The sequence below is a fragment of the Melozone crissalis genome, unplaced genomic scaffold, assembly GCF_028551555.1.
Source record: "Melozone crissalis strain CALT ecotype California unplaced genomic scaffold, PUWL_Pcris_2 ptg000046l_1, whole genome shotgun sequence".
In the NCBI taxonomy this organism is placed as follows: domain Eukaryota; kingdom Metazoa; phylum Chordata; class Aves; order Passeriformes; family Passerellidae; genus Melozone; species Melozone crissalis.
Genome location: NW_026535824.1, coordinates 15,236,285 through 15,259,849, shown reverse-complemented (window position 1 = coordinate 15,259,849; position 23,565 = coordinate 15,236,285). Strand labels below are relative to the sequence as shown.

The 23,565-nt window shown below is 52.2% G+C and overlaps 2 non-coding genes and 1 pseudogene across 2 annotated transcripts; 1 reads left to right on the top strand and 2 right to left on the bottom strand.

Moving 5' to 3' along the window:
* Positions 1-6,592: 6,592 nt before the first annotated feature.
* LOC128943559 (small nucleolar RNA SNORD45) lies at positions 6,593-6,675 on the bottom strand. The gene has a single exon (XR_008483735.1). It is a non-coding gene; the product is annotated as a small nucleolar RNA SNORD45 (small nucleolar RNA).
* Positions 6,676-7,293: 618 nt separating this feature from the next.
* On the bottom strand, positions 7,294-7,376 carry LOC128943564 (small nucleolar RNA SNORD45). Its single transcript, XR_008483738.1, has one exon. It is a non-coding gene; the product is annotated as a small nucleolar RNA SNORD45 (small nucleolar RNA).
* A 5,055-nt stretch (positions 7,377-12,431) lies between these two features.
* On the top strand, positions 12,432-20,159 carry LOC128943504 (antigen peptide transporter 2-like; annotated as a pseudogene).
* The last annotated feature ends 3,406 nt before the right edge of the window (positions 20,160-23,565 follow it).

Here is a 23,565-nt window from a genome sequence, read left to right as displayed (position 1 = left end):
TGACCTGGGCTCCATCTGCACCACTGTCCCCAAAGCCATGCACAATACCCTCTGGGACACCAGGATCATCTCCTACTCTGGATGTGCTGCTCAGTTCTTTTTCTTTTTGTTCTTTATCACAGCAGAGCTTTCATTTCTGACCCTCATGTGGTCCGACAGCTCTGTGTCCATCTGCCAAGCCCTGCACCACAGGACCCTCTGCCCCCTGGGCAGCAGAGCTTGTGCCCACATGGCAGCAGCTGCCTGGGCCAGTGCCTTTCTCAGTGCTCTCATGCACACGGCCAATACATTTTCCCTGCCCCTATGTCATGGCAATGCCCTGGGCCAGTTCTTGTGTGAGATCCCCCAGATCCTCAAGCTCTCCTGCTCACACTCCAGCCTCAGGGAACTTGGGCTCATCGTGCTTAGTCTTTGGTATTTGGTTGTTTTGTGTTCATTGTTTTCTCCTATGTGCAGATCTTCAGGGCCGTGCTGAGCAGGGACAGCACAAAGCCTTTTCCACCTGCCTCCCTTCCCTGGCTGTACCTTTGTTTCTCAGTACTACAGTATTTGCCTGTTGTTGCAGGCTCCCAGCCAGGTAATAATTAGCATTGAGTCCATGATTGCAGAAGGCTGATCCATCGCTTTATTCTACTACATTATATCATATCATACTGTACTTATTAAGAAACTCATCCCCTTTCAGACAGTCCAATACAGCTTTGATCTAATTGATCAATCAATCCAAACACCATGCAGTGGCCAGGCAGAGCTGTCAGCAAAGGAAGGGCCCAGCCAGGTGGGGCAGCCAGGGGATGCCAACAGCTTGCAGGGACAGAGGCACAGGGCAGGGACACCATTGGACAGCCTGGGCTGCACAGGGCACAGGGATGGGCAGCAGCTGCAAGACAGCCCTGCCAGAGCCACCTTGGGCAGCACTTTGGCCATGGCTGCTGGTCCTGGGGCCAGGAGGGGACAAGTGACCCTTGCAGGCCTGGGGCCTCATTGCCTCCTTGTCCCTGCTCAGCAGCCTGGCAGGGGCCACCCCACGCTCCTGCCCCTGGCATTGCACATCCCCACATGCCAGTGCCCATCCCGGGAAGAGCCCTGAGCAAGGAGGGAGGGACAGGATCTGCCTGGCCAGGGGCTGGGGCTCAGGCCTTGGCCCTTTGCATTCCTCAAACACATCCAGGTTTGCTCAGCACCAGAGACACCTTTCCCTTGCTTGTCCCCACCTGTCATCACTGCCTCCAGTGTTCTGCTCTAGCTGGAACCTGGGGACACTTTCTCAGTTGTGTCCCTCACAGAGATCTATTTAAAGTCCAAGAAACTTCAGTGTTTCAATAGAACTGAGTTCTTGAGGGTTTTGTGACATCACTGAGGGGGTTGTGACATCACAGAGCTGGCTGTGACATCACAGAGCAGGATATGAGGCTATAGAGTAGAGTCTGCCATCATAGAGGGTGGCTCTGTGGCATCAGAGAGTGGGTTGTGACATCACCCAGTGGCTGTGTTACATCATAGAGCAGGCTGTGACATCAGAGAACAGATTGTGACATCACAGGGTGACTTTGTGTCATCGGTCTTCTGTGATGTCACAGCACTGCTGTATGACATCACAAGGTGACATAGAGTTGGCTCTGCGACACAGCAGGAGGCTGTGTGACATCACAGATATAGCTGTGTGACATCACGGGGACAGTGTGACATCACAGGGCTGTGTGACATCACAGAGATGGTTATGTGACATCACATGTGCTATGTGACATCACAGGGGGCAGTGTGACATCACAGAGATGGCTGTGTGACATCACATGGTCAGTGTGACATCACGGGGGCTGTGTGAGGTCACTGGGGAGGTCACTCTGTCCCAGCCCCCCCCTCAGTTCTCCCCAGAGCAGTCCAACCCTGCTCATGCACAGCGGGGTCCCTGTCTCCCCGGGTCCCCCCGGGTCCCCCGGCCCCGCAGCCTCCCCCAGAGGATGTTCCACGAGATCGACCCCAGAGCCTGACACGGGGACAGGGGGCCGGGGCCCTGGGGGTGGGACAGGGACCCCCTGGCAGCGTTCCCGTGTCCCCCAGGGCCAGAGCCTGGGCCAGGGCTCCTTCACCCTGCTATCAACAAGGCCTTGAGAGCGCTGAAAAAATCCCCAGCAAGGCAGCAGCAAAAATCACATTTAATATTAAGGGACAGCAGCACAAAGTTCCTTGGCAAGAGTCACTCTGCTCCTGACTGGACACTTCAGGCACACCAGGGAAACAAAGCAACAACAAAACCAAACAGAGTCCAGGTAATCAAACCAGAAATGAACTGAGAACTGTCCCTGTGTGTGTGACACAAAGACAGTGAGGGCAAGGATAAAATGAATACAGCCTAAAACCTTAACAGAGCTCAAACTTAACAGGACTTAACTTGTACCTTAATGTTAACTGATACCTTCAAGTTCACAATTTCGCAAAAGAGCAGAGTGTAACAGCATTTAACTTAACTTAAACCTATGACTTTGCAATTTAACAGAGAAAAACACTTTACAATATTTAACTTAGCTTATAACTTATATTAAAGGTAACAACTTAGTAACTAAGAACTACTCTTAGCAGCATTTAACTTCACTTACAGCTTGTGATTTAACCTTACCTACAAGCCTGACTGGCTCAGCTATGCAAGGCACTCACACCCCTCAGAGAGCAGCATTTCTGCCACATTTCTGCAGCACAGGCACTCCTGTGTGCACACAGACACAAAGAGTCAGTGCAAGGCACCTGTGAGAAATTCCCCTGAGGGCAGGCAATGCTCCCTGAGGATCCTTTGGCATCTCCCCAGCAAAGGGCAAAGGATTGAGCCTGGAGGAGTGGGGGGATTGGCCCAGGCTCTGTGGTTGTTCAGGATCCCCGAGTGCAGCAAACGGGAGAGTTCCTGGCTGGGAGAGGCCCCACTCAGAGGGAGTCGCTGGCCCAGGAGAGCTCCAAGGGCTCCTTTTGGAGCGCTGTTTGCAGGGCCCCAAGAGAGGGGCTTCAGTCCCAGCAATGGTTCATCCTGGCTGCACTTGGCATCAACAGCTTTCTTTGGCAGGGTGAGAACAGGGATCTTGTGCCACTGAGGGAACAAAAACAGTTCCCAGGGCTGCTGCTAAAGGAACCAGGAGCTGGTTGGGCATCAGCAGTGCCTGGAGCAGACAGTGTTTGTGATGAGCTGCAGAGGAGTTGAGCCCAGGGGCTGTTGGCCAACGCCAAGGCCCAAGGAGCATTTCTCAGCTGGCAGGGTGGCCTCAGAAGGGGAAGGTGGGATAATTCACCCTCTCAGTGAGCTCCCAGTCGCTCCCAGTATTTCCACATCCGTGCTCCAAGTGCTACTCCCAGCCCTGATCCATGGGGATGGGAATGTCCCGCTCCCTTGCTGGGGCAGGGTCACACCTGAGCCAGGTGTGCAGGGCAGGACCTTGCCCTGACCCCAAGCACTGTCCCAGCTGCAGGATCTGCTTCCCATTGGCCTCTTCCTCCTGCGGTCCCAGCCCAGCTCGATGCTGAACAAAGGGGCTGGGCCGGGGCCATCCCCCAGCAGGGGCTGCTCGCCCCCTCTGCCCCCTCCCCAAATTCCCTCTGGGGCAGCAGAGCTGGGGCAGGAGCCCTGTGGAGAGGGACAAGGGGGTGACACCGGCATGGGGGGGTCACACACGGCCCCGGGGTATCCCCCCTCACTCCCACAGTGCCAGGAACACAAACCCCTCCATGGAGCCCCTGTCCCCCAGCAGCACCTTGTGCGCAGGGTCTGGGGGCAGCTCTGGGGGTCTGGGGGGTCACAGCTGCCCTGAAACCCCCTCCCAGCCCCACAGCCACTCCAGCTCCATCAAACCACCCCACAGATCCCTGCTGTCCCCCACACCCCGAACCACTCTGTGCAATAGAAATGGCCCCAAGATCCATCAAAACTCTTTCCCACCTCTGCCAAGACCCACCCAAGTTCTCTCCAAGCCACACAGCCCTTCCACAACTCCCAAAACTCTCCCACAGACCCCTCCAAAGCCCCCTTAACCCATTCCCAGCACCACAAATGGAGCCAAGAGCCACCAAAACTCCTTCCAATCCTCTCAGGATCCCCTAAACTCCTTCCCAGCCCCCCATGGCACTGACCAGGAGATGTTTGTGGACAGGAACATCCACAGGTGAGAGCAGCTCAGGCCCTTCAGCAGCGTTTTAGGCACTTCCATCCCTTTGGGGTCTTCCCAGAGGCCTAAAGATGTTAGAGGGAGGACTGCAGAGGGGGATGAGGGATGCCAAGAGTGGGATTTTGGGGACTGGCTGCTCCTCTTGCCTGAGTCCATCTCTAGAATTCACCAGGTGTCTGATGTCCATAAAAACCTCCAGACCACCAGGATTCAGCCACCCTCAAAAAAACCCAAACCACCAAAATTCAGCAAAAAAACACCCACCAAGGAGTTCCCCTCTCTGGTCTCCCTACTTTGCAGTTCAGGGGCTCCCTCCTGTCTGGGCTCCTGCAGCCCCAGTGTGTATTGGTGTCCCCTCTCTCTGGGCTGCTGGGGCAACTCCAGAGGTTCCTTCCCTGGGCTCCCCAGGTGAGTCAGAGGGGCCCAGGGGTGCTGCCTGTGCGGGGTCCCTGTTTCAGCACCCAGGGTACCCAAGGGTGAAAAACGCCAATCACTTGTTTTTAAAATTTTAAAAGTTTAATAATAATAAAATGGTTATAAAAATAGTAATATAATTAGAGCATTAGTAATTTGGACAATTAGGATTTAGGACAATATGAGACAACAAAAACAAAGAGTAACAGACGTCCAGGTACCTTTTTCTGGGCAGCATAAGCCCAAAAAAGGACACACATTAACCGAGGATTAACCCTTAAAAACAATAACCTGTTGCATATTCACACACCACATACATGATGCATAAATTCCATTCAAACACAGGATTGTGTCTGGTCAGTGTCAGCTTCTTCCTCTGAATCCTGATGGCATCTTCAAGCCTGAGGGAGGCAGGAAGCAGTTAGTTTCCTCTGATAAGAGAGCAATAAATTCTCTTTCTCTGAAAGATTTAGGTGTCCTGTGGCTGCCATCTTGCTGCGAGTACCTCATTCCTTTCTTTAAAAAATACCTCACATACACAGTTTCTATTCTAACATTATGTTATAACCTAAACTATATTCAACACACTTAAAAAATCAATTAAAAAATCAATACAGCATAACATCCTAACATAACACATAATATTCGTTTTAATATTTGCAAAGAGCCAATCATAAAATATGCATTCTTCACACCATGGGTGTCCCTTGTCCATGGTGCCACCATCTCCGGGCTCCTGGGCTCCCCCTTATAGGGGTGTCCGACACCGCAGGCTGCAGAGGCTCCCCCAGCTCCGGGGCCCCCTCTCCGCTGTGCCAGCCCCCAGCCTGCCGGGCCCGGGCCATCCCCCTGTGGCTCTGGGCTGACGCTGCAGCGCCTGCCCCGGGCAGCCCGACCCCCGGCAAGGAGGGTCCCCTGCACCCCCGGCCCAGCGCCGGGGCTCTGCCGGCACCAAACACCGGGACCCCCAAAATTCTGCCGGGCCAGAGCCACCGAGGGGCGCCCGGCCCTTGGCCTGCTATAGATACAGATTGCAATATTGGCTTCGTGCAAATGTTAACATGGATTTTAGATGGGTGCTGTTAAAATAACTTTGTTATAAAGATACAGTTTTCATTTCTGTTGTTAATTATAAGCTTAGACATAATAGTGATGTAGTTGATATAAGTGTGCTTGTGTTACAGTGCCTGCTTGGATGGGATAACATCCAATGAACATGGGATGAGGACACCTGGTACAGATGTGCCAGCTATCAGCACTCATCCTCTGAAGGCAGTGTGGGCAGCGGCCAAAACTGAAGATGATAAGAAAGGACCAAAACCACAACCAAGGAATACACATGCCCTAAAAAGGTGGAACTGAGGAGGACCCATGCTAAACAGCTCTTGGAATATTTTCTTTGGGAAAAAAGAAAATATTGGAATATTTTTTCTTTGGGAAAAAAAGTTTACTATGCATAAGTGTCACAGATATCTTTTATGGAAAATCCTTTCCTTAGGATTTTTCCTCCTGAGAAGCTGACAGGCCTCAGGAACAAAATGTAAACATTGCTTATCTGCTGCTGTGGAACACAACAGGTGGATCTGTGATTGGTCTCATGTGGATGTTTCTAATTAATGGCCAATCACAGTCAGCTGGCTCGGACAGAGTCCGAGCCACAAACCTTTGTTATCATTCCTTCTTTTGCTATTCTTAGCTAGCCTTCTGATGAAATCCTTTCTTCTGTTCTTTTAGTATAGTTTTAATATAATATATATCATAAAATAATAAATCAAGCCTTCTGAAACATGGAGTCAGATCCTTGTCTCTTCCCTCATCCTTGGACCCCTGTGAACACAGTCACAGTCAGACTAAACAACAAGCTGCAGACTGAGCTCACAGATGCACATTTCACCTCAATCCAAATGGACTTCTCCTCTGGAAAATTCCCCTTCTGCCTCAGAGCCCTCTCCCCAGGCTGGGTCCCAGCCTGGCCTGAGCACTCGACGCCAGCAGTGGGAAAAGCTGCACTGCCAGAGGGATCGGGGGCTGGCCGGGCCTCAGAGTAATTCTAGAGCTAAAGAGTGAGAGACATCAGCGCCGTTCAGATAATACATGCCAGCGCTCATCCCGGGCCCGGCCACCGCCTCCTCCTCCTCCATGGGAACCCAGGGTCGGTGCCCAGCACCGCAGCTGCAGCCCGTGCCCGGTGTGTCTGTGCCCAAGGGCTCTGGGAGATGCTGAATTTTCATCTCTTTCTCTCACCTGCAGCTCTCCAGGCCGCCTGTCAGGATCCCCTCTGGGCACCAAGGCTTCTCCACGGGTCTCCCTCATTTGGCTGTTCCCTGTTCCTCAGCACTGCTGTGACCAAACCATGGGGAAAAACTTTCATTAAAGATGTGTATTTTTGAATTGGCTTCTGGCAAATATTCAAATGAATATCTTTTGTGTGGTGTGTTATAAAGTTATGCTGCATTAATTTTCTTACATAGTGTGTTAAATATAGTTTTAGGTTGTAACAAAGCAGCAAAATAGAAACTCTGCTATGTAGAATACTATTTTTTTAAAGAAAGGACTTGCACTGAGATAGCAGCCACAGGACACCTAAACCTTAGAGAGAAAGAGAATTTATTGCCCCATTATCAGGAGAAATGAACTTCTTCCCGCCTTACTCAGCCATCAGGATTCAGCCTGGCCTGAGCACTCGACGCCAGCAGTGGGAAAAGCTGCACTGCTAGAGGGATCGGGGGCTGGCCGGGCCTCAGAGTAATTCTAGAGCTAAAGCGTGAGAGACATCAGCGCCGCTCAGATAATACATGCCAGCGCTCATCCCGGGCCCGGCCACCGCCTCCTCCTCCTCCTGCTGCTGGGGCCCTCTCAGCCCGGAGCCGCCGTTTCCAGCGCCCAGGGCCGCTCTCTGTGGCTGCAGCCGGGCCCCGCCACTGCAGCCCTTGGCCTGGCGCTGGAGCCGGTGCCTCTGCTGGCAGCAAACCCCGCCCCGGGCAGAGCCGCCCCGGCCCGGCTCTTTCCGCGGCCCCGGCTCGGCGCCGCCGCCATCGCCCTCAGCCCTCCACCGCCTCGCCGGGCCCGGCCCGGAGCCCTGGGGCCTCAGCGGCCTTCGGGGCACCGCGCTCGGGGCAGCGACCGCTCGGGGCACCGCGGATCTGCCCGGCCCTGCACCAGCCCCGCTCGGGGCACCGCGGATCTGCCCGGCCCTGCACCAGCCCCGCTCGGGCACCGCGGATCTGCCCGGCCCTGCACCAGCCCAACTCCGGCACCGCGGATCGGCCCGGCCCAGCACCAGCCCAGCCATGCCCGGCCCCGCTCGGGCACCGCGGATCTGCCCAGCCCTGCACCAGCCCCGGGCCCGACCCGCACCACGCACCCGCTGCCGCCGCCGCTCCGCTGCCAGGGACACGCGGCCGGAACGGGCAGGGCCGGGCCGGCAATGGGACCCGCCCGCAGCCGCCTCCGCCTGCCCCGGCACCAATCAGCGCCTTCCACCCACCGCAATGGGCATTTTGAATAACGCGCGGTTTCTGATTGGCTTTTGGCAGATATTCAAACGAATACTTGATGTGTTACGTTAGAAAGTGATGCTGTATTAGTTTTCTTAAGTAGTGTGTTAAATCTAGTTGTAGGTTGTAACAAAATGTTAAAATAGAAACTATGCTATGTAAGATACTTTTTTTTTTTTAAAAGAAAGGACTCACACCAGTCAGCAGCCACAGGACACCTAAATCTTTCAGAGAAACAGAATTTATTGCTCTCTTATCAGAAGAAACGAACTTCTTCCCGCCTCACTCGGGAAGAAGCCGTCAGGATTCAAAGGAAGAAACTGACACTGACCAGACAGAATCCTGTGTTTGAATGGAATTTATGCATCATGCATGAGGTGTGTGAATATGCAACAGGTTATTGTTTTTTAAGGGTTAATCCCTTGTTAACGTGTGTCCTTTATCAGGCTTATTTTGCCCAGAAAAAGGTACCCGGACATGCATAACTCTTTGCTTCTATTGTCTCTTATTGTCCTAATCCAAATTGTCCAATTATTACTCTAATTATATTGCTATTTTTATAACCATTTTATTATCATTCAACTTTTTGACATTTTAAAAACACGTGATTAGCGTTTTTCACACTTTTTAACACCAATTCGTACATTAAAAGCAGGTATAGCTTTATTTTGTCGCTGGGATCACCCAGCCCCAGCTCTTTCACTCCCCAGCTGGTACCTGTGTCACAGGTGAGCAGGGAGATGATGCTGCCCTCAGGAGCTGGGGCCCAGCACCCAGGTGCAGGTGAGGTGCAGCAGTTCTTTTCAGGGATTCTGAAAGTGAAGGAAAAGGAAGTTTATTTTCTGACTCTAACATTTATAGGTTTTTAAAAGTGACCATGGATTGGAGGCTGAAAGTGCCACCTCTCCAATGACACTGGACAAACCAACAGTTTAATAAATTTCTTTTCTTCTATAAAAGAATGCAAAACAAATCTCAGGAGCTCATTCCTTCCAGAAAGATTATTGATACTGCTCTAGAAGGCACCTGGGAACAGCATCTCAATCCTGCCCATGTTTTCCCAAAACCGCTCCCTGCAGCAGGAACAGCTGGGTGCAGTTGTCACTGCAGATGTTCAGGCACCCAAAGCAGCTGCAGCTGTTTGTCAGCAGCAGAGCAGATATTCCCTGTGCCATCACCTTTCCATAGGGATACAGAAGCTCTGGTTCTGGGGTATGTGATCCTGCCTGCTGAACTCCAGGGAAATCCACATTGCTCATTGGAAAACCCACCTGAACTTTTCTTTTAAATGTGATGGAGAAATGTCTCTGCATCCGGGGGCTACTGTGGTGCTAAATCACCTGAGGAGTGTTGGGGTGTGCAGGAACCCTACAAGTAAGGGATCAATAATCCCTGGACAGAAGCTGGGCTGCTCAGGAGAAATAATCCCTCGACAGAAGCTGGGTAACTCAGGATCAATAATCCCTGAACAGGAGTTGGGCTGCTCAGGATCAATAATCCTGGACAGGAGCTGGGTAGCTCAGGATCAATAATCCCAGGACAGAGGTTGGGCTGCTCGGGATCAATAATCCCCACACAGAAGTTGGGCTGCTCAATCATCTGAGGAGTACTGAGGTGTGCAGGAACCCTACAGGTAAGGGATCAATAATCTGTGGAGAGAAATTGGGATGCTCGGGATCAATAATCCCTGGACAGAAGCTGGGCAGCTCAGGATAAATAATCCCTGGACCGATAATGGGCTGTTTAGAAGAAATAATGCCTGGACAGAAGCTGAGTTGCTCAGTTTTAATATAATATATGTCATAAAATAATAAATCAAGCCTCCTGAAACATGGAGTCAGATTTTCATCTCTTCCCTCATCCTTGGACCCCTGAGAACATAGTCACATACCTCCCTCTCAAATACATCTGCATGCAATTTCACAACAGGTTCATACATATTCATTCTACTGATTTCCTGTTACATTTCCTGTGAATTTTTCTTTATCAGAAAGAATTCCTGGGGTCATTTTGACCCTGCTTTCCACAGCAGCCTCTCTCTCTGTTTCAGAGTTCAAGGGCCCCCCCTTGATCTCTGTCTTGGGCTGCAGCAGTTTCTTAGAGCACAGGCTTTTGTCAGAACAGGCAGTCAGGCTGTCACAGACATCTCTCCTGAAAAATCCTTTCCTTAGGATTTTTCCTCCTGAGAGGCTGCGAGGCCTCAGCAACAAAATGTAAACATTGACATTATTTGCTGCTGTGGAATGCAACAGGTGGATCTGTGACTGGTCTCATGTGGTTGTTTCTAATTAATGGCCAATCACAGTCAGCTGGCTCAGACTCTCTGTCCCAGCCACAAACCTTTGTTATCATTCTTTCCTATTCTATTCTTAGCTAGCCTTCTGATGAAATCCTTTCTTCTGTTCTTTTAGTATAGTTTTAATGTAATATATATCATAAAATAATAAATCAAGCCTTCTGAAACATGGAGTCAGATCCTCATCTCTTCCCCAATCCAAGAACCCCTGTGAGCACAGTCACAGTGAAGTTCTACCTGTCTGTTATTGTAATCACCAGTCCTTTTTGTTAATAGCTCCTTTTGTATCGGGATGGCCCTGCCTGAGGCTAAATTGATGGCCCTTCTCTCCAGACAGTGAGAGGATGGAATATGGGGGGGGGAGGGCATCAGAGAAAATGCAAAATAACCTCGGGACCAGCATGCCATGGGAAGCAACCCCACCAAACTCACCGAAAAAACCCCAAAAACAACGAGCCAATACAGAATTAAGAGATCAGAGTGATGTCTGGAGGTGAGGAACAAAGTACCCAGCCTGCAGAGATGCTGAGAACCTTTGCTGCCTCTCACCCTGAGCAAGGACCTCAGCTGCCAGGCTGTCACAGCCCAGCTGGGTGATGGCACAGCCGGGATGGACAAAGGGGTCAGGGGTGTTATAAATAAAAAATCTGCCAATTTTTTGGGCAAAAAAGGGTTGCAGAGTGAACCAGTTATACCAGTTGCTGCCAAGGTGAAGTGTCGCAGACATCTTTTCATGAAAAATCCTTTTCTCAGGATTTTTCCTCCTGAGAAGCTTAGAGGCCTCAGGAACAACATGATTATCCGTTGCTGTGGGATGCAACAGGTGCATCTGTGATTGGTCTCATGTGGTTGTTTCTAATTAATGGCCAATCACAGTCAGCTGGCTCAGACTCTGTCAGAGACACAAACCCTTGTTTTCATTCTTTCCTATTCTATTCTTAGCTAGCCTTGTGATGAAACATTGTCTTCTATCCTTTCAGTATAGTTTTAATGTAATATATATCATAAAATAAAAAATCAAGTCTTCTGAAACATGGAGTCAGATCCTCATCTCTTCCCTCATCCAAGAACCCCTGTGAACAATGTCACAGGTGGGACCCCCAGATCTGCCCTTTAGTGGACAAAGCTGCACTTTCCTCCTCCTCCGAGTCACCCTGGGAGCAGTTTCGGACCCATCGAGCTTCCCAACCTTGAGCTGATCACTTTTAATAAAGGCATTAAAAAGGAGAAAAAGTCTCCTGCCCTGTTTATTTCACCCGGTGTCACCCACCTACCCAGCCCCAGGGGCCACACAGCGCCTGAGGCGTCCTCCTCCTGTGCCACCCGGTCTGTGACATGGCCCGTGAAGTAGGGGGCGGCCACCTCACCGGTGGGGACACAGCATCAGCGTCACCACGATGGGTGGTGACCCCTGAATTGAGGGAAGAGGACTGGAAATTGTGTCCTGACCACTGCGAAAATTGTGTGTTGAACCCCAAAATCAGATCCTGATTTCCCAAACTGGGTGCTCAAAACCTCTAAATTGGTTTTGGCCTCAAACTTGCCTTGCAACCCCCCATCAGGTCCTGTCCCCCTCCCCAGTCATGTCCAAACCCACAAATCAGATCCCAAATCCCCTCAAAGGGATCCTGTTATGTCCAAACCCTCCACATTGGATCCCAAATCCCCTCAAATTGATCGTGACCATTCCCAAAATTGCGTGTCGAGCCCCAAAACTGGATCCTGATTCCCCAAACCCGGTGCTCAAAACCTCTAAATTGGGTCCTGACCCCTCAAATTGGTTTCTGACCTCGCTCAAATCAGATTCTGCCTCCCCCAAATTGGATCCTGACCCCTCAAATTGGCCTTGCAACCCCCCACGGCATCCTGTCCCCCTCCAGTTATGTCCAAAAAGCCTCAAAATCAGATCCCAAAGCCTCTCAAAGGGGTCCTGTTATGTCCAAATCAGATTCCAAAGCCCCTCAAAGGGGTCCTGCCCCCCCGGTCGGGGTCCCCCGTACCAAGAGCAGAAGCCGACATCAGCTCCCCACCAGCGTCCATCGCCCGCGCTCAGGGCCCAGCAGGGCCAGGAGCCGGCGAATGGGGGGAGACAGGATCGGGGACACGGGGACCGGTGGGTTCTGCTGTGGCCGGTGGGTCTCGGTCTGTCCTGCTGGCGCCCGGTCCTGCTCCCGGTTCTTCCCGCCGGTGGTTCCGGGCAGTGCCGGGGGCCCGTGCGGGCCCCGGTGCTGCTCGCAGCGTGTCCCGGTCCGGACCGTGTCGCCCTCGGACGGTCCCGGTGTGGTCCTGATGCCGCCCCAGTCCCTTCCTGGCAGCCCCGTGTCTGTGTCCCGCCTTTCCAAAATTAGATCCCCGCTCCCCAGACCGGATCCTGCCCCCCACAAATCAGGGTCCCCCTGTGTCAGTGGTCTCACCCGTGGTGACGCAGCCTCGGTGACACCCAGGGGAGATGGCGGGGCCGTACACCACCGGGAAGGTGCTGGATGCCATCGGGAGTGGGGATGGAGTCACCGCTGGAGCTGTCGGGATGGTGGCGGCTGCTGGAGCCACAAGGTGGGTTGGAGCATTCCCAGGGCCTGTCCCCGTGTCCCCAACGTCCCCGATGTCACCGTGTCCCTGTGTCCCCACAGTGTGCTGTTTTCTGGCTGCCGGGGGTCTCTCTTCATGCTGTTGATGGCGTGTCTCCGTTAGAGCCTGAGCCTGCGGCTTTTTTCCCACCTGGTGCACCAAGACCTGGACTTCTTCCAGGAAACACCAGCAGGTAACGGGGTACGGCCCAGCCCAATCCCACCTGACCCATCCCACCTGTTCCATCCCATCCCAGCTAGTCTGTCACCCCAGTCCCATCCCCACCATCCCATTGATCCCATCCCATCCCATCCCATCCCATCCCACCCCATCCCATTAATCCCATCCCATTGATCCCATTCCATTGATCCCATCCCATCCCATTGATTCCATCCCATCCCATTCCCACCATCCCATCCCATTGATTCCATCCCATCCCATCCCATCCCTCCCCATCCCATCCCATCCCTTCCCTTCCCATCCCATCCCATCCCATCCCATTCCCACCATCCCATCCCATCGATTCCATCCCATCCCATCCCATCCCATTCCCACCATCCCATCCCATTGATCCCATCCCATTGATCCCATCCCATCCCATCCCATTCCCACCATTCCATCCCATTGATCCCATCCCATTGATCCCATCCCATTGATCCCATCCCATCCCATCCCATCTGTCTGTTATCCCATCCCACGACTCCATCCCCATCATTCCCATTCCCACCATCCCATCCAATTCCATCCTATGCCATCTTCCTGGCTTCATTCTACTCCAGTGTTCCATCCTGTCCCCATCCCACTTTCCCATTCTAGCCACTGTTCTGTCCCCATTATTCTCACTCCCGTGCCTCCACCCTGTTGCGTATCCCCAGCTGCCTCACACCATCCCATCACCCCATCCCACCATTTCCTTTCCCACCATCCCATTTCCCCTGTCCTGCCCCATTCCACCCTGACCATCTCAAAAGCCATTCACATCATCCCATCCCACTGCTCCCCATTACATCATTCCCATCCCAAATGGGATCATCCATGATGGGATCATGGTCTCACCCACCACGATCCCAACCTCTTTTCCCACCCTGCAGCTGAGCTCTTGGCTCAGTTTTCCATGGAAGTGCCACGGGTGTGCAGGGCAGCACCGAGTGGAGCCAACCAGCTGCTGCGGAGCCTGGTGATGGCCCTGGTGGTGGGGGGGTTCATGCTGGGGCTGGCACCGGGGCTGGCACTGCTGGCACTGCTGGAGGTGCCCCTTGGAATCGCCACCCGCCGCATCCAGAGCACCCGCAAACAGGTCAGGAGTAGGAGGGAAAGAGTGGGAGGGGACTGAAGAAAGGTGGGAATGGTGGAGCTGGGATGGAGGCTAGGGGAATGGGATGGTGGGGATGGGACGGGATGGGATGGAGAATGGAAAGGAGGACGATGGAGGTGGAAATGGTGGGATGAAAGGGGATGAAGACGAGGGGAATGGGATGATGGGAATGGGATGGAGAATGGAAAGGAGGACGATAAATGGTGGGATGAAAGGGGATAAAGACCAGGGGAGTGAGATGGTGGGAGTGCTGACATGAAGATAGAACAAAATGGTCGAGATGGGACTGGTGTGGATGAGAAGAGAAGGATGAGATAAGGTGGTGGTTATGGGATGAGACAGTGGGGATGGGGATGGTGGGATTAGGAGAATGGATGGGAATGGTGAGGGTGAGAGAGAAGGGCGTGGGATGGCAGGAATGCAATAGTGGGGATGCAGTGGGTGTGGTGGGATGGGATGTGGATGGTGGGCCAGGAAGGTGACCTGGGAAAGTTGGAGATCCCCTGTTGCTGCCACAGGCCCTTCAGCGATCCATGCTGGAAGCATCTGCCCGCACAGCCGCAGGGGTGCAGGAATCTGTTGCCGCCATCGAGACCATCCGAACCTTTTCAGCAGAGGAGGAGGAGGAGGAGCAGCACAGATGTAACCTGGCCAAGGAGCTGAGGCTGAAGGAGCAGATAGAGCTGGAGCTGGCAATCTTCGTCCTTGTCTACAGGGTCAGGGGGGACTGGGAATGGGAACAGCAGAGAATGGGGGATGCCAGGGTCAGGGATGAGGACACTGGGAACGGGAACACTGGGACCAGGAATGGGAAACCAGCGGCTGAGATGGGGGCACTCAGAGTACAATGGGGACACCAGGAATGGGGACAACAGAACAGGGACATTGACTTCAGGAACAGGCATGGCAGGAATGGGAATGGTGACATTAGAAACAGGATGGGGACACTGGGATAAAGGTTGGGAACATCAGTGTGGTGGTGTTTGCAGGTCCCCAGGATGAGAAAAGAGACAAAATTCTTGACTTCATGTTTCAGAAAGCTGATTTATTATTTTATGATATATATTATATTAAAAGAAAATTATATACTAAAGAAAGAGAAAGGAGACATTAGAAAGCTAGAAAGGAATGAATAATAAAATCTTGTGACTCACCAGAGAGTCTGACACAGCTGGACCTGTGACTGATCATCAAGTAAAAACAACCACATGAGACCAATCAAAGATGCACCTGCTTCATTCCACAGCAGCAGATCATTATTGTTTACATTTAGTTTCTGAGGCCTCTCAGCTTCTCTGGAGAAAAATCCTGGTGAAAAGATTTTTCAGAAAATATGTCTGTGACACATCAGGATCAGGAATAGGGACATCAAGAGTGAAATGGAGACACCAGAACTGGAATGAGGACACCAGGAACAGAGATAAAGACACAAAGGAGTGGGATGGGGACAGGCAGAATGGGGACACCAAGAGTGGGTTGGGGGCAGATGGAATGGGGACGCCAGGAGTGGATTGGGGGCAGATGGAATGGGGACACCAGGAGTGGGTTGGGGGCAGCAATATCCCTGTCCCACCTACAGGTGATCAAACTGGCCATCCGGGTCATGGTGCTCTTCAGGAGCCACCAGCAGCTCCGTGACGGATCCATCACTCCTGGGGTCCTCGTCACCTTCCTGCTGTACCAGGACAGAGTTGGTAGCCATATCCAGGTGATCCCATGGAATGCACGTGTTTGTCCATCCGACTGTGCTTCTGTCCATCCCGGTGCCACCCCCTTCCTTCTCCCCAGGTGCTGCTCTATGGCTTCAATGAATTCCTGACCAATGCAGCTGCTGGACAGAGGATCTGGGAATACCTGGATCGGAAACCCGCAGGGAATGTCGGGGGAACGCGGGAGCCCCCTGAGCTTCAGGGCCATGTCACTTTTCAGAAGGTCTCCTTCACATATCCTGGAAATCCAGAGCACCCTGTGCTGAAGGTGGGTCTGGGGGGAGGTGGGGTTTCCCAGGGGTGGGAATTTTGGCATCACCTGCTGTCACAATCCATCCTTACGAACGGGTTTCTTGATAGTTCATGGATTGATCTCAGGGTGCAAAAAAACCAACACGGCACAGGAGGTTTGCAGTAATAAAACAAATGCAGCTTTATTGAATGACCACAACAAAATGCAATAGAGGGATTAAGGGAGAGAAAAAGATAGAGATAGAAAAGAGAGAGAGAGAAGGAGGGGGATATAGCTACCAAATGCAGAGACGAAATCCTTTGGTCCAGTCCAGTCGAGGATCCGCCTGTTACGTCGGGGAGATCTCAGGGTTGCAGTCCATCTGGACCCCAATTATACTCTTTTTTGATGGGGGAAGGGGAATGGATTTTGCAACCGAGTCAAAGGTAGTTTATTGTATCTTTGGGGAGGAAAGAATAATGTTTGGAAAAGGGGTACACACAGTCCATGTTCAGCAGTGGGCGTGAGCCATTGTTTTCGTGGTCCACTGCTCACACCTGCAACATCCATCTTGCTTTGGTTAGCTTGCCTCCCCTACACACCTCTCCCAGGTTGGGGGTCTCAGTCCCAGCCCTTGGAAAGAGTGTGGGGGGCCTTTTCACATGGGGGTTTCATGTCTTGGTCTTTGATGGAGAGGCTTCTTACATCTCAGTCCGTCTGTCACGGCAGTTGTAAGACGAGTGAGGGGTCTTTTGTGGGGGACCACCCAAAACTCAGGAGAAGTCCAGCCAGGCAAAGAGGGGACAGCTTCCAAGGCTACTGTTGCAAAAAGGCAAGGTGCCCCCTTCTTCTTCTCATTTGGCTCAGTGTAGCATATAGTAAATACACCTGTGGACAACAGCTTAACAATGCTCTCAGATCTCGGGGCCTTGTTGACATGTGACTTTCTCCTTCAGAACCAGAGATTTTAGACAGTGGGGACTCTTCAGTGGTCCCCCAATGATGATGGTGAGGCAGATGAGGAATATTTCAGACAGACTCTCACACCTGTCCCCATCCCACAGGACGTGAGCTTCGAGGTGCGCTCTGGGGAGGTGACGGCGCTGGCGGGGCCCAATGGCAGCGGGAAGAGCACGGCCATGGCGCTGCTGGAGCGGCTGCGGGATCCTGGCAGCGGGACGGTGCTGCTGGATGGGATCCCGCTGCCAGAGTATGAACACCAGTACCTGCACCGCAAGGTGGGACAGCAGAGACACTGGGAACACTGGGCATGGAATGGGGAAAATGGGGACAGGGGTCAGGGGACAATTGTGATGGTGTTCACAGGGGTTTTTGGATGAGGGAAGAGACAAGGATTTGACTCCATGCTTCCGAAGGCTTGATTTATTATTTTATGATATATATATTACATTAAAAGTATACTAAAGGAACAGAAGAAAGGATTTCATCAGAAGGCTAGCTAAGAATAGAATAGGAAAGAATGATAACAAAGGCTTGTGGCTTGGCTCTCTGTCTGCACCAGCTGGGTTGTGATTTGCCATTAATTACAAACATCCAACATGGGCCCATCACAGATGCACCTGTTGCATTCCACAGTAGCAGATAATCAATGTTTACATTTTGTTCCTGAGGCCTGTCAGCTTCTCAGGAGGAAAAATCCTAAGGAAAGGATTTTCCATAAAAGATGTCTGCAACAAACAATGAAATGGAACTGGGACCACAGGAGCATGGGAGCAGAAATGGGGATACTGGGAAGAGGATGGGGACATCAGGAATAGGGTGGGGACAACAAGAAATGGGATAGGAACATTGGGAAATGGGATGGGGATGACAGGAATGGGGATGGGAAAAGTGGGAAGTCAGGGGTGGGGACACTGGGGACACAGATGGGGAGAATGGGATCAGGGATGGACACTATGGGGACACCAAGGTGGGATGGGGTCATGGAACAGGGGTGGGGACACCAGGAGCCAAGACAGCGTCATAGGGCTTGGGGCTGGGGCAGGTGGTGCTGGTGGAGCAGGATCCCGTCCTGTTTTCTGGAACGATCCGTGAGAACATCCTGCTGGGGCTGGAGCACTGCAAAGAGTCAGAGCTGCGGGAGGCCGCCACTGCTGCTGGAGCCATGGAGTTCATCCAGGGGCTGGAGCAGGGCTGGGACACTGGTGAGAGCCAGGGGGATGGATGGGGCACCCCTGGGGCACATCCCCCTGATTCCAGGATCCTCTGGCAGCGATGGGAGAGCGGAGTGGGTGGCACATGGTGGGGTGTGCGGGGGATCCCTGAGGTCACATCCCACTGATCCCATGGGATTGCTCACGCAGGTCAGATCCCACTGATCCCATGGGATTGCTCACACAGTGGTGAGGGAGTGTGGGGGGTAGGGGAAAGGGGGGGAACCTCTCGTGCTGGGATCCCACTGATCCCAGGGTCCCCCCGCAGAGGTGGGGGAGTGTGGGGGGTGGGAGAAGAGGGGAGAACTCCAGGGCTGCACCCCACTGATCCCCTGTGGTCGCTCCCACAGAGGTGGGGGAGCGCGGGGGGCGGCTGGCGGCGGGGGAGCGGCACCGTGTGGCCCTGGCCTGGGCTCTGCTCCGGCGTCCGGCCGTGCTCATCCTCGACGAGGTGCTGGATGATGGATATGATGGAGCGGTGAGTGGGGTGGGATGGAGGGGGTTGGTGTGGATAGGGGTGCAGTTGGTGAAAATGGGGTATGATGGGATGGCTGGAATGGGATGGTGGGATGAGGTGGTGGCAATAAGGGATAATGATTGGCATGGAGTGGGAATGATGTGATGAAGACAGGGATTGGATGGGGTGGTGTGGATCAACGAAGTGGAGAAATAGGACAGGATAGTAGGATGGGCTAGAGACCAGGGGGGTAGGATGGCAGGAAAGTAGAATCAAAGGATGAAGACAAGGAGATACGATAGGGTGGGGTGGGAATGAAGGGGATGGGAATGCTGGGATGAGGACAGAGATGGAGTGCAATGGGAAGGGTTGGAGTGGTAGGAGTAGGATGGGATGGGACAGTGGGAATGGGGATAGTGTGGGCAGGATGGCATAGTGGGCATGGGGATGGGATGGAGAACAGGGAGATGGGATGGTAAGAACAGGATGATAGGATTAGGGTGGGACTGAGAGTGGGGTGGGATTGGTTGGTCAGGACTGGGTGGGATCAGGTGGGACAGGGTAGGACTGAGTTGGATGGGCTGGCATGAGGGTTCTCTGATTGGATGGTTTGGCATGAGGGTTCTCTGATTGGATGGTTTGGGATGAGTGTTCTCTGAGCTGGATGGGTTGGGATGAGCGTTCTCTGAGCTGGATGGGTTGGGATGAGTGTTCTCCTAGCTGGATGGGTTGAGATGAGGGTTCTCTGAGCTGGATGGGTTGGGATGAGTGTTCTCCTAGCTGGATGGATTGAGATGAGGGTTCTCTGAGCTGGATGGGTTGGGATGGGAGTTCTCTGAGCTGGATGGTTTGGGATGAGCTGGATGGGTTGGGATGAGTGTTCTCTGAGCTGGATGGGTTGGGATGAGCTGGATGGGTTGGGATGAGTGTTCTCTGAGCTGGATGGGTTGGGATGAGCTGGATGGGTTGGGATGAGCGTTCTCTGAGCTGGATGGGTTGGGATGAGCATTCTCTGAGCTGGATGGGTTGGGATGAGCTGGATGGGTTGGGATGAGTGTTCTCTGAGCTGGACGGGTTGGGATGAGAGCATTCTCTGGCTGCAGGCACAGCGCTGGGTGCGCACTGGGCTGGCCAAGACTGTGCTGGTCATGTCCCACCGGCCGCGGGTGCTGGACAGGGCCGATCGCCTGGTGCTGCTGGAGCATGGGGCCGTGATGGAGACGGGAACACCAGCGGAGCTGCGGGAACGCCACGGCGCCTACAGCCGCCTGCTCCTTGGAGGAGGCAGCACTGGGCAGCCCGAGGGCCCCGGGATGGGCAGCGAGAAGGGGGCTGCATCTGGCAGGGAATAAAAGGGAATCAGCCCCAGTGTCCCCATTCCCGGTGTTTGTGTCACCAGCCAGCTCCTGGTGTCCCCAGTCACAGTGTCCTGTGAATCCCTTCTCCCCACATCCTCAGGATCCCAACTCCCTGTGTCCCCCATGTCCCCACTGTGTCCCCCAGGTCTGCCCATTCCCTGGATGTGTGTGTATCCCCTGTATCACCATGTCCCCATGATCCCTGGTCCCCATGTCTGTTCCTGGACATGGGGCACAGGGTGGGAAATCAATCCCAAGGAATGGATCTGGGCATGGGTGTCACGTCCTCATCTCACTCCTGCTGTGCTCACTCCAAGCTCCTGGTGTCCCCAGTCCTTTCCCAGTGTCCCCATCCCCAGTGTCTTTATCCCAGTTCCCAATGTCCCCTTTTCTATTCCTCATTCCCTGAGAGGAAGTGCTGGGCACTGGAGGATGGGACTGAGATTTATTGCCCAAACCAGGGTATTTATACATGAGAAATAAAACATTTTGAACAACTGTAATTGTTGTGTTTAAAACATGGGAAAACAGGAAGTCAGTCCGTTGGGAAGGGCTGCTGTGTGATGAGTGGGAACAGCAGGATGAGCTCTCCCAGCAATTTGTGGCTTTCTGCAGGGAGAGGGAAGGGGTTGGACCTGCACCATGGATCATTCAGCTGGTGATGAGAGTAAGAGTTGGTGTCACCCTATCTCTGTCGCCATGGGTTGGATCTGGCTGAAGAGCCCACAGAGAGCAAGGATCCCACCAGATCCTACTGCATCCCTTGTACCCCAATCCTGCTCCACCAACACCACCTGATCTGTTTTGGAATCCCCTCAATCCTGTTCTGGAATCCCACTCCAATGCTGCCCCATCCATCCCACCTGATCTTGCTCTGGAATCCAGCCCAGATACACTTTAGAATTCTACCTGATCCTGATCTGGAATCATGCCCTGGTCTGGAATCCTGCCCTATATCCCTTCTGGAATCCCGCACAGATTCCCCTCTGTACCTGTGGTCACGCAATTGGTTTCTCTGCCTGTTTCTGCAGAATGAGAGGATCCATGAGATTCCAGCATGGATCACACACCAGGATTCACCTGCATGGAGGTGATCCAGAGCTGGATCTGCCTCTGTGTTAGGTGACACGTGGAGGGTAAGGGGCACAGGAGACAGACACCACTCACCCTGATGTTTGTGTGGCAAGAGAGGGTTTTGTTTTCCACTCCCTCCTTTATATAGAGCATTTGAAAGGCCTGGTCTGGATGCTGTCACTGGTTTGAACTCTGCACCCCTTTGGGTCCTGAGCCACTGAGATGCCTGCAGGCTTATGAGAGATCAAATTGGCCAAAGCTCTTGTCACTGAGCCCAGGGGCTGGCAAGGTGACACCAACATCTCACCCTTTCTTTGCTATAAATTTTGATTTGCATTATAGCTGCAGCATTTATGTCCAGGAACTGCTAGGGGAGAGCTCAGGTAAATATGCTCCAGGCATTAGGCTTATAGGTTACAGATTGCAACTTATTTGTAAAAACAACAAACCATTTAAGCCTTGAAGAAAATAAAACAGTCTGTAAGAACAAGAATCATTCAACACTTATTAAAGAAAGAAAAGCAAACACAAAAACTAGGAAACAATCTGTAGACAAGGAAAACAGTTTGTAAACAGGGGAATAATTTGTAAACAGATGAATCTTTATGTGAACTGCAGTCCCAGATTTCCATGAGGTTGTCACCAATCACTGATCACACGGCTCTGTGTCTGCTGAGGGTTTATCAGCAGGTGCTGTCAGGATGCAGTGCAGGCTGGATGCATCTGGCAGGTACCCAATGTGTCCCACTGTCTGTTGGAACACATGAATGTCCCCAAGCCCAGGTAATGAGATCCCAGGGACCCCCCCATGTATTGGTAAGGAGGTCTCGTGCCATTCTCTTGGATTTGGGCAGCTGAACATCACACGATTGCATTGATAAGAAGTGATTTAGCATAACTGGGTTCTGGGATTTTCCTAAGACTGTTAAGTGAGTTAATGTGTATAGAGCTTTAGCTATTCTACTCTGTGGGGTCTCACCACATACCTCCCTTTTGTTTATTAACTATACCTTTTCAGGCACCATGTGCTCTTTCCACTATTGCTTGTCCAGCTGGTAAATGAGGGATGCTGGTTTGGTGTGATACACCCCAGAGCTGTAGAAATTGCCTGGTTTCCTGGGAAGTGTAGCAGGCCCTTTATCAGTTTTGATGGTTTGAGGAATGCCCAAGGCTGCAAAAGCTGATTGCCAGTGTACCATGGCACCCAGTCTCCTTTCCCCTGTGTGTACTGTAGCCCATATTGCTGAGGAAAAGGTGCCAATTCAGACACGGGTGTGTTTTAAACAGCCAAAATCAGGGATGTGTGTGACATCAATTTGCCAGATTTGCAAAGCACACAGTCCATGAGGGTTCACTCTTATCTGCAATGGTGCAGCGTGACCTTGACAGCACAGATGCTAACAATATTACAAACCTCTGTGTTTGACAGCTGAAATTGCTGTTGTAAAGCTCAAGTATCTTGGTGGAAAAAACTGTGCAATGCCTTTGTTTGTGGAAGCACATCTGGCTGTGGTGCTGAATGGGTACCAGAAAAAGGTACCCGGACCATCTGTAACTCTTTATTTTTATTGTCTCATATTGTCCTAAATCCTAATTGTCCAAATTTTTATTACTCTAGTAATATTGCTATTTTTATAACCATTTTATTACTATTAAACTTCTAAAATTTTGAAAAACAAGTGATTGGCGTTTTTCACACAGTGTCTGACACAACATCCCACGGACAGGGAGGTCACAGGATGTAAAAAACGCCAATCCTGTCACTGCTGTGTCCCAGCGCTGCACCGAGGACATCCCCCAGCGTGATGGCCATGTCATCCCCAAGGGTATGACAGGGTGTCCCCAGTGTCACCAGCCACCCTCATCTGCTGTCCCTAAAGTGGCCATTCCCATCCCACCAGGGGTCATCTGCCTGATGAGCATCTACGGGACCCACCACAGCCCAGACCTCTGGCCCGAGCCTGAGGTAGGGCCACCCTATGAGGTGTCCCTTGAGGAGGAAGCAAAGGGAGTCGACCATATCCTAACTGATCAGCATCGAACTCCGATTTATTGATCTAGCTTACACTCTTTTATAGTGGTGTTAATTAAGCTTATACATATTACAAAACCCGAGCTCATCATTGGTTGCAGATTACACACCAACCCCTCTTTGTTGCCAATACCTGTGGTTTTCTTGTTGAGACTAATACTTGTTTTTCTCATCCTGTTATTGACTTGTTATTAACTGTTCTCAAGGCCTCCATGTTTTCCACCATGTTTTTTCTCATCACTTCCTCAAGGACATGGTGTTTACTGTTGTTAAGGGAAAAGCCTGAGAACTTGC